Source organism: Mya arenaria, chromosome 2 (genome assembly GCF_026914265.1).
Source record: "Mya arenaria isolate MELC-2E11 chromosome 2, ASM2691426v1".
In the NCBI taxonomy this organism is placed as follows: domain Eukaryota; kingdom Metazoa; phylum Mollusca; class Bivalvia; order Myida; family Myidae; genus Mya; species Mya arenaria.
This window is the reverse complement of record NC_069123.1, coordinates 3,425,840-3,431,839: the sequence shown is the minus strand read 5'-3', so window position 1 is coordinate 3,431,839 and position 6,000 is coordinate 3,425,840.

Here is a 6,000-nt window from a genome sequence, read left to right as displayed (position 1 = left end):
GGGATACTGGAATTACCGAATACGATGAATTACCGAAATACAAAAATAATAACCGAAATGCCCCAAAAAGTAACCGATATGCGCTTTCTATTAAATATTTTTAAATACCCTATTTCTATATTTATAATTCGACTTTGGCCAGAAATAACACAAAAATATTTTGAAATGATGACTATATTGACAAAAGAATTTCGCTAATTTAGCCAGTATGATTTATCTCCCGTCTTTAACCGAAAAATGATTGAACGGATTTGTTAAAAGTAAAAATAAAAACTAAACAAATACATACAGTTATCTATTGCTAAATATTTATTTTACTTTTCGATCATTCTTTACACAAGCTGCCCAAATTATATACATATGAATAAGATAAAGAAGTGATGGCTGCACAAAACATATACATATGAATAAGATAAAGTAAGGAAGACTGCCCAAAACATATACATATGAATAAGATAAAGTAGGGAAGGCTGCACAAAACATATACATATGAATAAGATAAAGTAGGGAAGGCTACACAAAACATATACATATAAATAAGATAAAGTAAGGAAGTCTGCACAAAAATTATACATATGAATAAGATAAAGTAGGGAAGGCTGCACAAAACATATACATATGAATGCACTAAAGTAGGGAAAGCTGCACACAACATATACATATAAATAAGATAAGGTAGGGAAGGCTGCACAAAACATATATATATGAATAAGATAGAGTAGGGAAGGCTACACAAAACATATACATATGAATAAGATAAAGTAAGGAAGTCTGCACAAAACATATACAAATGAATAAGATAAAGTAGGGAAGGCTGCACAAAACATATACATATGAATGCACTAAAGTAGGGAAAGCTGCACACAACATATACATATAAATAAGATAAGGTAGGGAAGGCTGCACACAACATATGCATATGAATAAGATAAAGTAGGGAAGGCTGCACAAAACATATACACATGAATAAGATAAAGTAGAGAAGGCTGCACAAAACCTATACAAATGAATAAGATAAAGTAGGGAAGGCTGCACAAAACATATACATATAAATGAGATAAAGTAGGGAAGGCTGCACAAAACATATACATATGAATAAGATAAAGTAGGGAAGGCTGCACAAAACATATACATATGAATAAGATAAAGTAGAGTAGGCTGCCCAAAACATATACATATGAATAAGATAAAGTAGGGAAGTCTGCACAAAACATATACATATAAATAAGATAAAGAAGGGAAGGCTGCCCAAAACATATACATGTACATATGAATGAGATAAAGTAGGAATGGTTGCACAAAACAAATACATATGAATGAGATAAAGTAGGGAAGACTGCACAAGCCATAAACATATTAATGAGATAAAGTAGGGAAGGCTGCACAAGCTATATACATATAAATAAGATAAAGTAGGAAAGGTTACACAAAACAAATACATATGAATGAGATTAAGTAGAGAAGACTGCACAAGCCATAAACATATGAATGAGATAAAGTAGGGAAGACTGCACAACACATATACATATGAATAAGATAAAGTAGGGAAGGCTGCACAACACAAGACATAAACATATAAATGAGATCAAAAAGGGGAGGCTGCACAAAACATATACATATGAATAAGATAACGTAGGGAAGTCTGTACAAAATTTATACATATGATTGAGATTAAGTAGGGAAGGCTGCACAAAACATATACATATGAATGAGATAAAGTAGGGAAGGCTGCACAAAACATATACATACGAATGAGATATAGTAGGGAAGGCTGCACAAAACATATGCATATGAATGAGATAAAGTAGGGAAGGCTGCACAACACAAGCCATAAACATATGAATGAGATCAAGAAGGGGAGGCTGCACAAAACATATACATATGAATGAGATAAAGTAGGGAAGTCTGCACAAAACATATACATATGAATATGATAAAGTAGGGAAGGCTGCACAACACAAGACATAAACATATAAATGAGATCAAGAAGGGGAGGCTGCACAAAACATATACATATGAATAAGATAACGTAGGGAAGGCTGTACAAAATTTATACATATGATTGAGATTAAGTAGGGAAGGCTGCACAAAACATATACATATGAATGAGATAAAGTAGGGAAGGCTGCAGAAAACATATACATACGAATGAGATATAGTAGGGAAGGCTGCACAAAACATATGCATATGAATGAGATAAAGTAGGGAAGGCTGCACAAGCTATATACATATGAAGAAGATAAAGTAGAGAAGGCTGCACAACACAAGACATAAACATATAAATGAGATAAAGTAGGGAAGGCTGCACAAGCCATATACATATAAATAAGACAAAGTAGGAAAGGCTGCACAAACATATACATATGAATAAGATAAAGTAGGGAAGGCTGCACAACACAAGCCATAAACATATGAATGAGATAAAGTAGGAAAGGCTGCACAAAACATATACATATGAATAGGATAAAGTAGGAAAGGCTGCCCAAAACATAAACACATGCATGAGGTTAAGTAGGGAAGGCTGTACAAGCCATACCGTGTGAGTACCTAAATCGAAACAGTACCTAAATATGGAACACCCATTATAAAAGCGTTATTCCGATCCACATCAGTTTATTTACCATTTTAATCAATAAAGACGATTGCCTTAGATACAAGATCCAAAGATCACGATTCTCCGGTAAGTTTTTCAGATACTGCTATCATTTAAAAATGTTCTTGTTCAAATGTCAATACATGGCATGCGGGGGAAAAACTTCATGCTTGCCACAATCACAGCATACTGGTACAGCCTGTATTTTACTGAAATCATCAAATTTTACTGACACAAATGTCAACAACAAAAACAAGCTGGAAATAACAGAAATTATTAATTTACTTAAACGAAACGTGGAGCAATAATTTTAAAAGAATACATAAAAACAAGAGCTGTCACAGTATGTGACGAATGCCACCGAAAGTGACATTGACCTATGACAATGTCAGTACATGAAAAGTTGATCTTGCCTTTACGTGTCAAATACATACGCCAAGTCATTTTAAATTGCCTCTGAACATAAAAAATACCACCCATACTTGACAATCTACACTGTTATGTCCTTATATTCAGCATTCCATTGTGAATAAACACTAAGTGTATCTTTCACCTTAGAGGTAGGGACATGGGTCTTGCACGCGTCACTTCGCCTTGGTATGTCAAACACATGTGGCAAGTTATTTTAAAATCTGTCCATACAAGAGAAAGCTACAGCCCGGACACGACAACCTATACTCTATGTCCTTATATATGCAGCATTCAATTGTGAATAAACACCTAAGTGTGATCTTGACCTTAGAGGTAGGGACATGGGTCTTGTACACGACACCTCGTCTTGGTATGTCAAACAAATGTGGCAAGTTATTTTAAAATCTGTCCATACAAGAGAAAGTTACACGCCAAACTATACTCTTATTAGCAGCATTCCATTGTGAATAAACACTAAGAACTTAGAGATAGGGACACAGTTCTTGCAGGCGACACGTCGTCTTATTATGTGGAACACATGTGGCAAGTTATTTTAAAGTTTGTCCATACAAGGGAAAGTTACAGCCCGGACACGACAACCTATACTCTATGTCTTTATATGCAGCATTCCATTGTGAATAAACATCTAAGTGTGACCCTGACTTTAGAGGTATGGACACGAGTCTTGCACGCGACACGTCGTCTTGGTTTGTGGAACACATGTGGCAAGTTATTTTAAAATCTGTCCTTACAAGGGAAAGTTACAGCCCGGACACGACAACCTATACTCTATGTCTTTATATGCAGCACTCCATTGTGAATAAACATCTAAGTGTGACCCTGACCTTAGAGGTAGGGACACGGGTCTTGCACGCGACACGTCGTCTTAGTATGTGGAACACATGTGGCTAGCTATTTTAAAATCTGTCCATACAAAGGAAAGTTACAGCCCGGATACGATATGCAGCACTCCATTGTGAATAAACACTAAGTGTCCTTAATCTTAAAGGTAGGGAAACGGGTCTTGCACGCGACACGTCGTCTTGGTATGTCGAACACATGTGGCAAGTTATTTTAAAATCTGTCCATGCAAGGGAAAGTTACAGCCCGGACACGAGCTATTGAGCCGGACACACGGACTGATGGACGGACGGACGGACAGACGGACGGACGGACGGTGCGATTTTAATATGCCCACCTTCGGGGGCATAATAAACAACGATTAACACTGTTCCATACTTAGGTGCTCCGAGGACGAAAATGGCAGTCATTGACTGTGTGGTTAATAAAGTACTTTTCATGCAGATTAGTAGTATCTTAAAAAATGCAATTTATATCAACCAGTTTGTCTTGAATCTTAGTATGCTGATGGAAAAATTTGTAGTTGTGGTGCCAAACCTAAAAAAAACTAAAAAACTAACTAAAAAAAAATTCCGAAAGTGTTCCGATTTAGGTACTCACCAAATATACATATGAATAAGATTAAGTAGGGTAGGCTGCACAAAATATATACATACGAATAAATGACATGAAATAGGTTGTTTAACTTACAATTTATATTCGTATTCATCATTTACATTTTTTGTTTTCACTAATCAGGTTTACTGGAACAAGAGGAGGCATCCCAGGACCCGAGGAAAGGAAGAAAAATGAAACCAGGTATACATTATGGTAATCCAATACTAGTAATTACTTATTATCGATCTATTTTATGATAATGTTCTTATTAAAAACACCCATAGCAGTGTCATTCATAACAACCCCAGATAAGTGTTGTTTGGTCTTGAATTTCATGGTACATGTGTGCATACATATGTGCTGATAATGTTTACTTAATCCATAAAAAATATAATGATTTCGATTATTTTACTTTTTAGGACACTGCTACTCTAAGTGAAGAACTATTCCTTTTTGTACTGCTATAAACACCAACATTTCAGAGTTGAGATAGAACTGTCCAGCACAGATTTAGATGACTTCTATGATCCAGACTATGACCCAGATGACCCCACCTTACAGCCGCAGGCATGGCTTGACATTTCCATCATGTAAGTGACAGGCTTATTTTTTATATAAAAATAAATTACTATCAACAGCATACCTTATCTTTGATTTTTCATATTTTTAGTTAACATTTTATTGATACAGTATTTTCAACTGTAAAGTTAGAAAAAGTAAGGACAATTTTCTATTTTTTTGAACTAACATGTGATGTAAAAAGTGACCATGTAATGCATGAGATTGAAACAAATGGCCAAGTATTGTTTAGTCTTAAAACATCAATTTTCGAATGTAAATATGAAAAACTGCAATCTAATCTTTTGACAGCAGTCTTATCACTGGTATACAGACATTAACGCAAAAAATGGCTTATTGAAAGACAAACAAAAACAAGAGATGTTTCTCAAACATTATGCCCCCCCCCCCCCCACCTGAGCGCCATGTTGTCAGGATTACACATGGACAATTGAATGAAATATGCATGGACTGAAATGACAGCTGATTTGTCACTAACATTTGATGCCGTTGAGGCAGTTTGAAGATTATGACCATTCAAAGTGTGTGGATAAAGTGTGTTATGACCATGACCTTTGACTCTATGACCTCAAAATCCAAAGGAGTCATCAGCTGGTCACCAAAAGTCTAAATGTCAAGTTTGAGGGCAATGGGTTAAGGCATTGCCAAGTTATCACATAGACAAGCTTTTTTCGCATTCAAGGTCACTGTGACCTTAATCTTTGACCTAATGACCCCTAAAATGATAAGGGGTCATCAACAGGTCAGACACAATTTCTAGTCAGGTTTGAGGGCCATGGGTGCAGGCATTGTCGAGTTATCACTCGAAACATTTTCGCATTCAAGGTCACTGTGAACTTGACCTTTGACCCAATGACTCCTAAAATCAATAAGGGTCAAGTTTGATGATTATAGGTTCAGGCATTGTTGAGATATTACTGGGAGAAGATTTGTTAACTTTTTTGCGTTAAAGGTTACTG